Genomic DNA, 17,864 nt, shown 5'->3' with positions numbered 1-17,864 from the left:
TTTAATCTAGGCTAAATACTTGATATTTTTATTGCAAACCAATATTAATTGTATACCCCTTAATTAATAATAAAACTTTTACTAAATAATATTAAAGTCTTATAGACGAATATTGGAAAACACAGGTCAGTTTCTTTGAAATAAGGCATCTCCTCTCTTTCGATCACTTTTTTAAGTGCGTGGGAGTCCCATAGAGTCTACCAGACTGTAAAAACTTACCGCTTTACACTGTTCCAAAAACGGTATAAGACCCAATTCGTACCGTGCATATCCATGGGAATTCATTAGTTTTTCGCCCTCTTCAAGCAAATTTATGACCTCTACTTGCATACTCTATACAATTTCTAAGATTTTCTTAACATTTCAACCCTAGATCAACTTTTGGACTCCGCAATCAAATGAGAAACCTCTACGCGAACACAAAGCTCTTAATTATTTATTTCACAAAGTTACCGCACATACCATTAATTCTCCATATTCCCATTTTATATGATCGGTGGTAAAGTTTTCGCTCGATCAGTATTTTAATGAATTTTAAGAATGAGAAGAGAAAATTACTTTATCTTAGGAGTAAACTTATAAAATGTATATTATTATATGCCTCGTCGTTTGTGAAGATAAATACCGCTATTAGTGTAATGGCTCCCGGTATTAAGTAAGACATATAATTTTTTTATTAGTATTTTTTTTCTTTGGTGAGTTTATGTTGAACTGTTTAGTGTAATTTTTAAAGACCTCTTTGTTCGTTTGGTAGTTATAACTCGAAAAGTGCTTGGCTGCTTTGGTTTAGAGATTAAAATGGTGGCCGTTATAGTTTAGAACCATATTTTATGAGATTAATGAGCTTTATTAAAAAAAGTATTAGGGAAGCTGAACAGTTTCGAGCTTTTGGTACATTTCAGAAATATTTTTACAGTGTGGTGGTGGTTTTCGTACATTACTTTATATAAAGATTTTGGAAGTGATTTTTTTTAATTTTCCTTTTCCTCTACGATGTGATTTGGTTTATTTCCGACATTTTTACAACGTCAGTCACACACTGGTTTGGTCGGGACTGGTAAGCACCAAATAACAACAAGGAAGTATTTTGCTATCTAATCTAATAGTCCAAACTATTGGCAACTTTTCTTTCCTTATACATATGTAAGTGTAGGTAGCTATTATTTTATTACAAATACATATATTACAAATATGTCGTATTACATCTCCTTGTCCAACCCCTCCTAGAAAACATATACGCAATAATTTTATGACGCAAGAACTCCCAAATTGTGTGAAACAATAAAAATAATCAAATTCCTCACAACCTACTTCCTAAAACTTATCCGAATTGTTTCCATACAACCTATTTCTAATGATGACGTCATCAATGACGTGATACAATGGAAACATACAGCTACTGGTGTTCCTCGTGACTCATCGCCTAATATTGACGGGTGAACGCCTAAGGCACGAGCGGTTAGCGGGTTTGATTTCCTGTTTGTGTTTTTATTGATTTGTGGTTGAGGTCGTTTGTGTATGTAGATCCGTTTTTGGTATGCGTTGTATTTAAATATTCATGAGTCATTTGCATTGAGATTTATTTCGTGATTTTGTCTTTCTCTTACCCTATATTTTACCATTGTCGAGAAAAAGTTTTCCACAAAATTCTCCAACTTCATGTTTTTAAATCCTAACTATGTATTATGCAATAAAAAAAGACGGTATAAAATTACAATCAATTATTGTTCGTTACATTTAATACTACATGAAAAATATTTACAGTTAAAATCAAAATAATCAGTTGAAAATCAACTGAAAACGTAAGCTCTGAAATTACATCACAAATGATCAAAAGCTTAATTACTAAAGCGATCATTAACTATAGATCGAATTGTACAACGTAACTCACAAAATGGACTGAATTTCAATTAAATGTCCTGCTATTTATTGAAACAAAGCGACATTTTAAATACATGTATAATTTACGTACAAATTGTAAGTGACGGAAAGTCAATAAAGGTTTTTGTATACGCGGCACGTGCGCGGACAATTTTACAACAATCGTGTACAGTATCTATATTAAGGGAAAACTGATTGGGATTCTACTGGGATATGTATTTTTTAACTATGTATTAAAATATGTGTAGCCTATGACTATTCCAATGCTGGTTACAGGTCTCTTCCTTCGTTATAATATGGAAATAAAAATGCCTTAGAGCTCTTACTATCAAACCGCGGTTTGTCGACTTAAAAACAAAAAAGATCTCTAACATTTAATCTTCCTCAATGTTTTGAGTAGCTATACATTTTCATTAGTATTGATTACCAAATAGCTATCGAAAATAATATATGTAACGAGAAACATACTGATATGTATAAGTACTTTGCTGCAACATCACATCGTACATAAAATGCAAACTATATCGAACCTGGATGAAATGATGATTTCTTATGTAAACGTTTTTTTTCTTAGTCTTTTCTGTCCCACTGCTGGGCAAAGGTCTCTACCGTTTGTTTTAACTCAATTTTGCGATGTAAACTTTATATAACATTAATAATTTAATATCTCTACATCTTATAACTTAAGTCAAACACCCACCGAAGTTATTTTAACAAGAGTTGATTGTTTTAGTAGTAACGTTCATACGCGGGTTCGAGTCCAGAATGGAATTATTGTTCGTTTTCAGTCGACTAAACAATAATGCCTCTTTTTTAGTAATCACAGTCGAAGCCATTGAAATAATGAGTTATGGGTTTTGTATTTTGATCGTACTATTGAAAAACTCCTTGTTATTAAATTCTCGGACCGTTTTTGTTGAATTTCGTTGTTTCTATAGCTCGTTTGTTATGAGTTAGGGTGGCAAAAGTAATGGGTGTATAAGTAGTTTGTTTAAATAATAATTTGGGTCAACTTAATGTTAGGGAAGGAAAGGTGACGATGTGAATGAATAAGTTCTTTGTCTATAAAAGGGGTTCATTTTGAACACACAATTCTCTTACAAACTATAATTTAGACCTGTAGAACTTATTTGTAATCTTTACAAAGTAACTTTGTATATTTCACGCAAAATTTCATATTCAACTTGTTTTAACCCGATGTAAAATTTGTATTTCAATCGCATTTTTTTTCCTAATCTTATACCATCAAATAGTAGAGCAAAGAACTCTTCAAAACTCACTGGGCTCTGATCTGAGCCATTTCCTCCCAACTATATAGATAGGTGACCAAATCGTCACGTCAACTTTTTCTCATTTGCTAATAACGAATTGAAAACTTTCCAATAATGATACATTCCTGATAACATCAATGGACAAGTAACATGGTAGCTACATAATTATATGCCATCAAAAACATCCTGTAAAAAGCCCCAAGTCTCGCAGCTCAGTCTCTCTGTCGTAAAAAGTTGTAAGATTTTTGTAATACTAAGTCGATTAATCTATTTTCTCTACTTAAAGGACTCTGTCTTAAGTTATTACATAAGTTGTTATCATGCCATATTGAAAATATTTTACATTTACAACAAATATAAATAAAGATAAAATAAGTGTATCAAATGTGTCCGAAAGCTAATGGTTGAATTAAACCAGTACATGAATCCCCACTATTCCACTTTTGTATTACAAGAAAGGAACTGGCAATAAACACAAACCGCTTCGAGCCCGTCAGGAATTTAATTTGATTCCAATAAAAATTCCATTTAAGTAATTAATCTGGCTTGCTTAAGTGGTTTTTAAGTTATTCTCTTGGCAAGAAAGAACACTGTCAAATTTCTTCAGAGCCAGCATTTTGTGATAATTAATTCAATTTTCAAGGCTTTTTTTTTCTCTACGAAATGTTTTTTCGTTAAAATCTGTGAAATTGTTCTCATTGGAATAGTTTTCAAAGCTTTAGTTTAAAGAACGATCCTTTAGTACCTTTTGATTGCGTATAACTTCGTTTGTCTAGAATATAAAATTCTTCATGATTTTTTTAACACTCTCCTCTAATAAGAAACGGATGTTTACCAAGTAAAATTGCGATATCTATGTACTTTTCTCATTTTCAAGATGAAAAATGTACACTATCACGTTAACGCCATGGTATTGATAAATAATATCAATAAAGGAATTTGGCACATGACATATTAATTTTGTACTAGGAAAACTACCTACATAGAAATACTTTTTCTATAAACATAATTAAAGCCTGAAATTACAGTTATTTTGTACTTCTAAAAGTTTTTTACACTATAATATTACAATATGTATTCCTATAATTGACTCTTTATTTAATATTACTTTTATCATTCCCTCCAAAGCCAAGAGACGCTCAGTTAGAATATCACCATACGACCCATTTATAAAATGTCCTCACTAAGGTTACTTCACCTACCTATCGTTTACCTTACTGAACGCACCTTCCTAGTGGAATTGATAGTCTCAATGCGACCCATTTTAAATGTAAAGATATATCCTAGAGTTTTAATCAAGAAAATGGTTTGCAGCACGCCATACATTTAATCTATTCTTATCTTCACCCTTGAGACCGTCACACGGTGGACACAAGACATAGCCGCTCCTTCGTGGGTGTGTGCTATCTATCGCTCGATATTGCAATCCATCTTCTATTGAGGTCTTGTTGTTTCTACTGAAGGTTTTGTTATGCGATGATAAGACTGTAGGGAGGGAAACTAAGGCCGTGTTTCTAGTTTTATACATGCATACATACATACATGCATTCATACATACATACGTACATACATATTTACATACGTACATAATATCACGCCTTTTTCCCATAGGGGTAGGCAGAGACCAAAGAACACCAGTTTTATATTCATCCTTTCGAAAAGATAGGATTTGCTTTTGTTTCTGTGGGATATTCCCTTCGTTTCCCTCCCTATACAGCTATGAAACGAAGCCCGTGTTTCTAGTTTCATACGTTCATACTTACATACATGCATACATACATACTTACATACATAATATCACGTTTTTTTCCATAGGGGTAGGTAGAGACCAACGAACACCAGTTTTATATTCATCTGTATGGAAATAATTTTAGTTTCTATGTGATGTAAACTTTATTGTAGAGCTAATTAAAGACTATAGCTTTTTTTAGTACCCCTACATAATGTTTTTTAGCTAGTTAATTAAATTCTTCTTAATTTTATTAAGTCATAGTGACTTACTCTTCTACCCAGTTAATTTTCTTGACTTTAATCGCAATTACAATAATCAGTACCATATTTTTTCTATAGGAGGCTATTTGTTCATTAAATAAATTTACAATAAGTTCGTAGCACAAAATTATTGTAACAGAAAGAAGTATTTTTTTATCATGAAATCACTTTATCTAATCTCAGTAATGTATTTATTGTTGAATCAATAATATCCTAATTATAATGACCCAAACATCATCCATTAATTTCAAAACAATTCCAACCTGTTTCGAAAAATGTTTCAACTCACAAAATCGTGTCGAGTTTCGAAGTGACCTTTTCAGGGGCCGCGAAAATTCAGGAAAACCTTTGGCTATAATACGAAAGTTTTTATTTTCCAACAAAATTCGTCATTTTTCTTCCGATGAGGTATATTTCCACTCATTTTAAATTTATTTCAGGGATATTTTTGTTTTTCCTATTAAGAAGTTATGATATGAGTTTGAAGTTGAAAAGTTTCTTTGATTGCTTATAATTTCCCGCTTTGCCAACGTAATCTTCAGTTAGATATGTTTATATGATATAGTCGATATTCATGCAGATTTGTCAAAATATTACGTACAGAATCAAGATAAACTCTGGTATAAGTGTAGGGATGTAAGTATTATATTATGTTGGATATAAAACGTACGAATTTACTTTAGTACACGTCACACAACGTTAGGGTTTTACTAACAAACTGTCAATTTCATGGAGCAAACACGCACAAACGTTAATAATAGCCGTGACAATGTATAATGAAGTCGTTACGCAGAAAATTGCAAAATATAACTTAACAATACAGTCCATTCCCCAATCTATTTACGTAAAAAGGTGAAAAGCTGTTGCCACCGCATCCAATATTTAAAAAAGGGTTCAGATTGACGGTTTCGCGATAAAAACGCCGTATAAAAATAAAAACGGGACCGGCGACTCCAATTTGTGAGGTCTAATTTTTTCAACCTACCTTTGATAAATCAGGGCGTATCGCGATTGCAACCCCGCCCGGCCGCACCCTCCGGCGATAAACAATGCCTCAACACCAACCTATTTTCTTCGACATTTGTTTAACGGGGCGCGCCACCCATATAACTCTATTGCGCGCTATAATCGGTCAATCCGTCGCATTATTACCGCCGGCCAAACTGCCCTTAGCCTGCCCAAATAAGTTACAAAAACGATAAAGACAAGAAATGACCTTAAAATAAACAGATGATCGCCAAACGAGGTGTGGTGTTCACCTGCAATAAAGCGGTGTGTACATACCCGACGCGCCCTTTCTCTAATGAGGACACTTTATGGGGCGAGCTAGCATTTAGTTTTTATTGTCTGTGCGCGCGCATCCCCTTGGAACCTTTATAAGCAGGGACGTGCGGCTCAGGAAATCAGTCGCGCACGTGACGCGGACGCGCGCGGGTCTCTCAGCGCATCCTTCGTTAACTTGATAATGTGTTAATTTGTTTCGATCGTGTTATGTTAAATGAGTGACTCAGTTGTGAGTCGGGCTCGCCCACACCCGTTAATTGGACGCCAGCCTAGAATACGAATTAACGCGTTTTTTCTACTTTTTGTAAACATTTGATCTATATAGTGATGAAATTTTTCGAAACAATTAGTACAGTTAGGTGCGAATGAGGGAAACCAACGGTATCCGGCCGAAACTAAAACAACAATTTGTAGAAATAACTTCGTTGTTTAAAACAAACTTATTCCTCTCGGGAATGGAAACTTTTACCAGCGTTGAAGAGTGTCGAAAGTGTATAATAATAAATTTTAAATTCACTTCACTGAACAAAATATTATTCAAACTAGCTGAGCGTTAAAGTTTTGAATATTATAATAGAGAAAGCGATTCAAAGTTTTGATAGAAGAAGAATCGGCGTATTCAAAACAGTTCGTAAACTCGTGAAAGAAAATTCATGAAAAATTTACTCAACTTAATACCGTTTCGATTTCAGTTTCAAAAACTTGAAGATAATACCATTTATTCTCAACTATTATAGGTAAAAAAGTATACTACCTAGAAACTGGATTGATATAAATGGAGCTGTTATTTCAGCGCAAATGCTGCCTGCTTTCAGTTTAAAACTATCCTCCCAAACTAAAGCCAGTGTAGAAGAACAATGGCAACCATTTCCCAAATCCCTTTATTTGTTGCTCAATAACTTGCAACGAAAGAACTCAACGACTAACACAAAAAAAACGAAGGAAAAGTAAAAAATACAAGACTCCCAGATTTAAAGACTCTATCAAGAGTTACATCATCAATATTCTTTAGTTTTAAACTTTTAATCCAAATTTCCACCAACCGTTTATCCCTGAAGATTATCTATAACAAGAAATAAAATCTCTACATTCTATTATTCCAAGAAATGTTATAAAAAGACTATAAAAAATCATCAAAAACTGAAAAGACGTACTTATTCCGGGAACAGGTATCTGTGAAAATTTATTTTTCCTGAAATTTTCAGACGATGGCTTTGATATTTTCCAAGTATCGTTTATCAAGTTACAAGAACAGTTTATTCATGGCTCTTTTGGTTGGTTTTCTGACCAATTCCTGATTGAATCAGAAGCCCTTAAAACGTAACTTCCTTATATTATATTCGTCATTACTGTTTCCCAGAAACTTTCATTTCGTATCTTTTTACTTCTTTTGTATTGTGATGAAAAGTAATAGAGGATTAAATACATTGTTAATTTTAGATTCTCCAAATGGTTTGTAAAAATGTATTATTAACTAGGTCTTACCCCCGATTTTGTTCGCGCAAAAAAAAATCACAGGATAAAAACGTATCTTACGTGGGATATGTTAAACGAACGTATATCTATGTGTTAATGGGGGTTATGAAGTATCTAACTAAATTTATAAAAGTTTGGTCAGTAGCTTTGGCGTTGTTAAGTAACAAACATCCAAATAAATAGCAAATTTTTGTGTTTCATATCTTTTAAAGAAGTAAAATAGCATTTGTTTCCAGGCAGGAAAGTCCAAAGATAAAGTGAGGAAAATTTCAAATAAAAAAACAAAAGTGACAACGTGATAAAAGTCTGTTGCCTTTTAAAAGGTTTTGTTGCGAAAATTAAAGAATGTATCCTTAGATTGTTTGGTCACGTGTTCAAAATAAAAATTGAGAGATTAACAAAAAGAAATGAAAAGAAAAGAGACCTGAAAAATGCTTATTGTTTCAAAACTCCGCGGTTTTGTGTTTCAAATGAAAACGTAGAGCGGTAGCAATTACTTGATACTAATATAACCAGAAAATACAATGAAAATATTTAACGTTTTTTCATCTTAACAGGGTGTAAGAGAAACGCTCCTGGAAATAAAAACTAGTGATAGTTATAAGAATTTAAAAAACGATGTTATTGTGTAAATTCTGACTTCTTTGTCTTGTCCTTATCCAATGTTAAGAAGGGTCGGCAGAATATGTTTACGATCTCAAAAACATGCAGTACATATTTTTTTTAAAGAGTTAGTACCTAATTACCTTATATATTCATTATAACTGTTTTATATAAAAAATGTATATTTATGTATGTATCAAGCTATATGCTTGCTTTTCATTTGATTAAAGTTTTTTCACAAAAAAATATTTTAATAATACTATTAAATTTATCAATTAAATGCAATCATATTTTTATAAATGGTAAATACGGTATAGCTTTTTAAATTTTATGATTAGTAATAATATTATGTTTGCTTAGTAACAGCATTTAGTATTATCATTATCCTTATAGGCATTTTCCTTAACAGTTTTGGTAAAAAAGTTAATAAATTATAACCGCTTCGTGTTATAAAATGATTGATAATGGCGCGTTAGTATTTAAATCAATATAATATTAAATATTATTGGTATAAGAATTAATAAAAAAATGAATAATTGCAAAATGTATAATTTGAAACGTTCGTATAATTGGTGGTTGGTTTCCGTAGAGTATTGAAGTTCAGAAATGAATATCACCTTAGATGGATTTATTAAGTTAGTTTGGCTTAAAGAACACCACTTGTTACGATCGCTTCAAACTTCATTTGCTTCATTCACATCCATCAAGTCATAAAAAATCGCCGGTTACGAGTATCTAAAAAAAATGTGGAATAACCTAATTTTCTACAGTAACAACCTTCGCTAAAAACGTGATTTTCATAAGAAATTCTAAAGATTCTAAAGATATGTCTATAATAACGAGAACATTATAGTCTATCATGATTACGCATCATATCGTCTTGGAACCCATAAGTGGGTTTACGCACGTAGTTTTTCTGTTCATTTACAGTACGTCTCAGTGGCCTTACAATTTTGACATATCATCATGTGTCATAACAAAACTGTGGTCAATGACCCATGGACACCATAAAGGTTAGTATTTTGATATAAATATGATTAATTGTATAATTTTGAACGTGTAAATTAAATTATCCGTGTAAAGCTTTTATTTTAAATGACTTGCAAGATTTTACCCTAATGCAATATTGATACATTTTACGAATGGTTTCACAGGATGGGTAAAATGTAACAGATTTTATCATAAATAAAATCTGAATTATTATTGAATTTATTTTTTTCGACTTTCATACCTTTCCACAATTAAAAAGGAGGGAGTTCCCAGAGCTCTTTTTTTAATACTACCAATGTTTTGATTAGCCAGGATTAAAACTTAATTGTTGCGAAAGTTTCACGTTAATATACATTAATAAGTCTCTCGTTTGCAAAAATTCTGATCCATGCTAGCTTAGCCAGCACGGTGAATACCTAACTACCTTTTCTATTATTCTGGGTAGAAGTCGATGCCCAGCAGATGAACAGTTTTGTTTAAAAATTACCCTACTTTTCGCTGACTCATGATCGCCCATTAAAACTTTTAAGAAACTGAAAGTAAAAATATTTTCACAAAAACTGCTGAAATATTGTTTTATCGACTGTCATCTTTGAAAGTTGTCAACTTACGAACACTGAAGAAAACTTAAACAAAGTGCGCCCGCAGTTTTGACCTTATCGGAACTTAAAGTTTTCTTGTACAATCTTTAGTTTGAAAGGCTAATTAAGAATATAAACTTACTGAAAAATCACTGTTCTTTTTTAGTGACTTTTTGTATCTATTTTACTATAAATCAGTGTGATCATGTTTTTTGTCTTGGTGAGAAGGCTATAGTAGCATGTGGAGTCTCTCAGTATTGCATCACTTGCGGCAAACTGAAAAACTATAATTCAGAGCGTAGAGGGAAGTCGTTTTTAAGTTTCGAATATTTTACAGATTTAAACCCATAAATGTAAAGATTTTATCGATGTAGAAAGAAGCATTCAACATTTCTGCTAGGCACTATACATTTTCTACGTTTTTGTCATCCAATTAGTTTAAAAACGTTCGTTAGTTTTGTAATCAAAAGATGTAAAATCACAACTCGAAGTGGTGTGAGGAAGTAAGCAGAGATTTTAACTTAAATCATACTTGTCGTGAGCTAATCACTAAAAAGATGATTTTAACGCTTTACGTGATTACAAAACTCTAGTTCCCAAAATAAAATGTCCCTCCTCTCACAAAAATCTAAAACGTCCATTTTAAAAACCCGTAAAGGATTTCACAATAAACGTGTAAGCAAAAGTTTTTTTCGTTACAATTTTCGCAGAATCCCTCACATGAAAAGGTTGTAGCTTTAAGTGCCTGTTAAATACGGACGAGTGACTCGGAATTAGGGGGCCTTTAAATTGATTTCAGCCACTTAATTGAGCGAAAAGGTTCCAGTGCCTTCCGTGTAATAGTTTCCAGAATATTTTCTGATAGATTGGTTTGATCTTTGAGATTTGCTGAGTCACTAGTTTATTTGGTTTAAAGTTTCAAAATATGTTGATTATTTTTTTAGTTGGTAAAAGAATTATTTATTAAAAAAATGCTGAATGTCTTCATAATATTTCATGCTTTACTGAAGATTCTTCAAAGGAACACAATTAAAACTAACAGATCAACCCATTTTTGTAGGGTACAAAAAATTGCTTAACTGCTTTTTACTTAAAAAAACCAATAGCAGCAGAAAACTGACTGAATTATTATTATGAACTTCTCAATTGCTTAAATTAAATCCAAGACATTCTGCCAACTCCATGAAGGTAAAAACCAAGACTATACTAAAACCTCCATTGTAGTAAAAACAAACAACAACACTATCTATCGAAACTGAGTAACAAACTGACATCCACATTCGCATTATACATCGCACCAAAAAGCGCAACTCCCTAAAATCTCTGCGTGCCTATTTTCGTGGTTGACTGACACACAAGCCCATGGGAGGCAGCGACTTAAAGTAGAATCCGATGGAATTCTATAGACTGATGTATTATCAGAGTGATTTCATGTCTCACGGGATGTCGGTTCGAATCTAAAATTGGAAAACGATGATACTGCTTATTTTTGTGGGTATCTATAGTACCAATAGAATTGTTTCTTTGTGTGTAAAGAAAATAATGTTGTGCACTTGTTTGAGAAGTAGAAGTATGTGTACATACATAGGTAAAATCACGTAAGCAGATACCAAAGAACGACTCTTGCTAGCATTCTTACAAACTTCCCTTGCTTCATTCACATGCATACATTTTCTCATACGTCGTTGTAATATGTAATATACACAATTATATCTGATTGGTTCACTAGAGACCTTTTAACGTGGCCCTGATCGCAGTTTACTAGATTTTTCTTAATCAAGCACATTGTAATCTTACCTGGAAAATGGCTAATAAAAAAATATAAATATAAAATAATATACGTGAACTTATACTGTCTTTTCCATGAATATACCATCGTTTGTATCCTAAAAGGAAGATAATTAAAATGCTTATTTTTTTCAAAAACGAGAGTAACTTTTGTACCCCAGATATTGCAATTTGAAGGACACTGGACAAAAGGTCCGTATTTCGGGTCAGTTATATTTGGTTTTCGTTTATTTTGATTGTAATCTCAAAATAGGAAGGTACGTTTGTTTTATTTTAATTTTCAATGATTTTGCCTTTTGTTTTTATTTGTGGAATGCGTGCTTTGAATGTGTTTCAGTCAGTTTTATTTATAGGAAATAATATTATTAAAAAGACATATATTATTATTTAGTTATTTGCATTTTTTGTATTAAAACGGTTGAAGTAAATACAGAAAAAAGTATTTAGCAATAGTATATTCTATAATATCTATGTATTCTTATAAATCAAATAGAAATAAGTACTTAACTGACTAGCTTAAAAGAAATAATTAATTATGCCAGATAATAATTCCTATTTTTTTTTATATAAGTTGCATTACCTACTTGGAATAAAGCTAATGGTGAGCTACAATAAAAATACAGCATCATTATATTCTTATCATTGAATTTAGGGACGGGTTAAGCTAAACGCATGCATCCTTAAAACTCTTAGAACTGTGGGAGGGATTAGCCCTTGACTCCACGACGCTTCAATAGTGCGGGTTGCGTATTATTACATATATTATGTCGTTTTGCTTTTCTTTTTGTTATGTGCTAAGTGTAAAACATTGCCAAAAATTAAAACGTCATCGTATGAATGTTAAAAAGTTTCCGTTCATTTCTGTATGATGCCATCAATTTGCAAGTTATTATCATAACGATGTTACAAGATTCTTACTCTATGTGTCACTACAACGGCACCCTCGGTATTTCTTATTATTCGCAATTTATTATTAAACAATCGCTTATTGATGAATGGTGCAGGCATTTTCCATACAAATAAATATGGTACAAAAATCATTGTTGAATGGAATTTTTGAAATAAATTTCTCATTCAAGAATTCATTATATAGGTTATGGTCAAATTAGTGTCAGAATTGTTAAAGACTTTTGACGTAGCTTAGTGACTGTAATTTTAGGCATCCGGGACCCACTATTTACGTGCCCTCCAAAGCTCGGAAAAACTCAGATCAAAATAATTAATACCACTAAGCAACCACCCAAAAATTTTGAAACTACATACATCATTTAAATAACGAATATCGTAATTCTCTTTGCATATAATTTTATATTGCACTTGAATAATTTTTTTCCTTGGTTTCTGTGATAAATTTTAATTATATTTAATTCATACAACCTTTATTTCAATTTTCCTGAAAAAATAATTTGCTTTACTTTTTCATAATAGTATATAAATCAAGAAATAATAATACAAATCAAGGAAATTACCGACTAATCGCAATAAACTTCTTACCCATTTTAATGAGACTTTTCGATAAATCTTTTGCAAATAGTAAAAAAAAAACTACTAAATCTTCAAGACAGTTATTTTAACTTTTTAAAATTGACACGGCAAAGGCCCGGCAGAGATCCTTTGATACGTAGTCTGATGAAACACAGACGGCTTCTAAAATAGAATTGTTTATAGTAACTAGAATAGTTTAGTACTTTTAACGCGGTACCAACGTCTGCGTTGTTTTACATATAATCATGGTAATTGACGATAGATGGTGTTTGAAGAAAAATGTAGTTAACAGATATTTTGTAAAAATAAATAAGGCAGGGAATAATATGAAAATTGAGGAAATATTTACGGTTAAAAAGTTGTTGTACAGCTTTTGAAGGTATGTAAAGTCTATTGGGGAATTGAAGTACTTGGCCAGTAACAAAGACTTGAGCCTTCACCCGTTCTTTGTTTGGTAGGAAACTTACCTAGTCAATAGATCACCACAATCTATTTTTTTTTATTTAAGGTAATACAATTTGACCGGTATCAAAAGAAATCTAACCAATTTGTCTTTGTTTTACAGGTAACATTTTGAGGACACGTCATGGGTCCTATACTCCAGGAAGAAGGACGGAAAAATCGTGAGTATTATTGTGAAATTGTAATAAGCACTCAAATATGTTTTTTTTTTTCTTTTTCTGGTATATTATGATCAAATTAATATTAATTTTATGCCAACTTGTAAACACTGTCAAACCGTACTAACTGTTAGCTCCAATAAACACATACCCATTATTATGGGTTACACAACATATTGACCAAAAGTGCTATCGACCACTAAAGAACCTGACAAAACGTTTACTTAGCCTAACAAATATAATGAAGCCATAACTGGCCATAGCCAGACCCCGCAGTAAATTGTAATAGGCTATTATAGCCTTATCATGAGTGCCACAATGTAAAACACACACACCCACACACACAAACAAACACACACACACGTTATACACACATATCCCCAAATACTTGTAGGTCATCAAATATTTGTCCTGCTCAGTAATTGAACCCAAACACGGAAAGCCTACGTCATTTGGGGCATTAATGAGTTAGTTTTTTGATGAACTGAATAACGCAACGCTGGCCTAGATATCATAGATAGTGGTTGCTACAAGTCCGTACAAAGAAAGTCCAGAGTTGATATAATTTTCTTTTTATACAACTCAATTCAGAAATAATTAATCTTCAGAACAGATATCGTTCTCTCTCTCATAGTGTTATTATAATTTCTTAAATATTTTTCTATGTGAGGTCCTTCATATTATTTATTTCATTCTTGCTTCTTGTTCCGTTTCTCAATAGTTTCTGCACTGGTAATGTATAAAGCCTACCCGCAGACTCCGGTCTTTGGAGTCAGGACTTGTATACTCCATCTGTTTTAGGTAATTTGAAGCATTTAATTTTCTATCAGGAATCAGTCTAGCCTTTCTTTCAATTATGTTGGTGTCGGCTTCCAGTCTCACTATATGCAAATTAATACCAGAATTTTACATGGAACGAATGCCTATCGGACCTCCACAACCCAATTTTAACGCTAACAGGAATTCAATCCCAGTGTAGCCTTATATTTATACAGCAAGATTGTATACAATAACCCAAATTCATTGGTAGCACAATTACATATTTCATAACGGCGTAAGATCTTCTACCAATAAAAACATCAGAGAGAGCCGTCTGGCCAACGTCAGCTACGCAACCATTTTGAATTTATGCCAAAAAATATTACTTTTTACAATATCTAATTAGAAATGTAGGTTATTTAAGTACTCGGGGATTATTATCGGTACTGGAATGAGGTCGTCTTATAAATAATTATGTAACGTCTTGAAGACTAAGGTTTCAGAATCTGTCTTCACATGATTTAACCGTATAAATTCATAACATCACGTCATACTTCGCAAAGGGGTAGGCAGAGACCAGAGAACGCTTTTAATTTACGTAGGAGATTAAATTTATTTCCCATTATTTTGTACGTTCTCTATCTATAACTATTTACAATACATTAAATGCTTTCGTGTTTCTAAAACAGTATTATTAAATTGTACCTAATCCCTAAATTCATCTTTCCACGTCATATATTATATTCACACATCCATATATTATTTTGTCATACATGCTAGTGTAGACGATATTTTTACTATTTATCCGATTTATAATGTCATTGCTTCATGGAGAATCATTAGGGATTTTGTTTTCTTTTTCTGCTGCCTGGATACTTCCAGTATAATTTATTTTACTAGGAAGTATTTTCCATCTTTATCTTCAGCATTCCTTCCTCCTCCCTAAACGTGCTCCACAAGTTTCATTGATTTTATTGGTCTATAGTTAAATTGGTGTAAAAGGAAGCAACTTCTTTGAAAAGTCTTTCCAGTGAATTTCGTGATGAGAATTTTGAATCACTTATCGATCTTGGAAGGAAAGGTTTTTGGTTTTGCTTATACTAACTTTATCAATGTCATCTTTAAAAGCTACGGTGGTTGAAATATCTAAATCTATTTATTATTCTATCTTAGGATATTATATTGTTTCTAAAGCACTTTCAAAACTTTTTCATTTATACTACTTAGTCTTGAATATGTAATGTGATACGACATTGCAGTACAAGCAGTATTCGTTTTAGTAAGTTTTATATAGTTTATATCCTATATTAAGTCTGCATAGAGTCATTGCTCGCACTGTAAAGATCCTTTATGTGCTAACCCAGGTTATGAACAATCGGTCTTTTTGGCTTAGATTATTAACATACATCACTTTCGTGTGTAAACGTATAGTAATAGCATCTTGATTTGATGTCTACATCATCATAAATCGGATGTTTCAAAACCGCATCCACTGCACTCAAACTTTCCTCCCAGACTAATGAATTAAAAAATATTAAAACAGCACCGTCTGCGCAACTTCACTTCTCGCTTGGCAACATTGAGTTCATGCCAAAAAATATTAATCTTACGTTCCCGAAATACTCATAATGTGAGATCGATTCGATTTGCTTACTCAGTACCAGTGAGTTATGATAAAATATCTTTATTCATTGTATTGATAGATATATTGGAAAGTTTTGAACAATTTCATCATAGCTTTTTAGGTGTTGCAACAATACGAATAGATGTATGATTGGTGTGTAAATATACATCACTATAACAAGAAGCAATTTTGACGTTTCGTAAAAAGTTGCTGATAAAACACATTTTTTGTATGAATTCTCTCATGTTTTTACTAAGATAATACCCAAAATATAATTGTAAAACATTCCTCTTGTTACAATTTTAATTACCAAAGCCCATGTTTTTATCAACAAACCTATAATTAGTCCAACCACCCCATTTTTAAAGTCATCCCTAAATTAAAACGTTCGACCAGCTTCATACAAAGCTTCAAACATATGGCACGCGTCTGTCACTAGCGTGCGCATGCGCATCTGCTCGCGTTCCCTTTTGGCCAACATTTTAATTGTAATCGATATGGATTTTTATTACTTTTGGCACGTGGAGTTTTGACTTGTTAACAGATGTTCATATTGTAATTCTGAGAAACTAAAGTACTGCAGACAGTCCAATATTATACCTATAAGTACATATAAACGTATTTCTGCCAGAAGAGGACTGTTAAAAATTATCTTATGGCTACGACTAGTATAGAATATGGAATCGCATAATTTTTTTTTAGATTATGCTATACAATGTATTAAAAATCAATGGAGTTTTACAATACGAAAAATAACACACCGATCTTGAAAATGTTATTCATAATTTACCATTACTTTTTATGTAAATGGCATAAAAATAATAACAAGCAGCATAATTAAGCCAAAGAGTTTGAAGACTTAATCAATAAAGTAAATTTAGGTGGTAAATATACCACAAAGACTACAATTTCTCATAAAACTGCAATATTATACCAATCATCAACTTCTATTAAAACAAAGTCATTACAATACTACACGTGTGAAAGTTCTCTTGTTATGTCTAAAACAGCCATAATGACATGACAACATAACAGCTGACATGTGTCTCTGACACACTAACTTGCATTATGACTGTACGTTTATAATAATATTGTAGATTTCCAATAATATTAACTCTTTAGGTAGTAAAGGTAAATATTATGGAATTAGAAAATCATATTGTGACCTGTTTTCTATTATATGGGTAAATGTAATATCATGGATTATGAAAAAATGTTTTGGATATATTGCTAGTGTCTATAGTCACACTTAAGAACTTTGGCTCCAAGAAACTGAGGACTGCAAAATATTTGATAATTAATACAGATCAAAACTAATATATCATATGATTGATTGATTGACATTATGAATGAGTAAACGTTAACTATCGCATTAAATTTTGAATTTAATCATATATTATGCATCACCAAAATGTTTAGGATTTAGTTCTAAGAACAACTTTAGAAACATGTTATTTTAGGACACAAAATACAACTAAAACTAAGTTAGCGAAAAATACTTATATTATCC

General features: G+C 32.0%; 1 long non-coding RNA gene across 1 annotated transcript in view; it reads left to right on the top strand.

Moving 5' to 3' along the window:
- Positions 1–14,709, top strand: part of LOC142983893 (uncharacterized) — a 40,076-nt gene extending 25,367 nt beyond the window's left edge. Inside the window, exon 3 of the long non-coding RNA XR_012960119.1 lies at positions 13,917–14,709. This is a non-coding gene — a long non-coding RNA (uncharacterized LOC142983893). The remainder of the gene's footprint in view (positions 1–13,916) is intronic.
- The last annotated feature ends 3,155 nt before the right edge of the window (positions 14,710–17,864 follow it).

This window comes from Anticarsia gemmatalis, chromosome 25 (assembly GCF_050436995.1).
Source record: "Anticarsia gemmatalis isolate Benzon Research Colony breed Stoneville strain chromosome 25, ilAntGemm2 primary, whole genome shotgun sequence".
Lineage (NCBI taxonomy): Eukaryota > Metazoa > Arthropoda > Insecta > Lepidoptera > Erebidae > Anticarsia > Anticarsia gemmatalis.
Note: the sequence above shows the minus strand (reverse complement) of the source record. Positions and strands in the feature narration are given on the sequence as shown.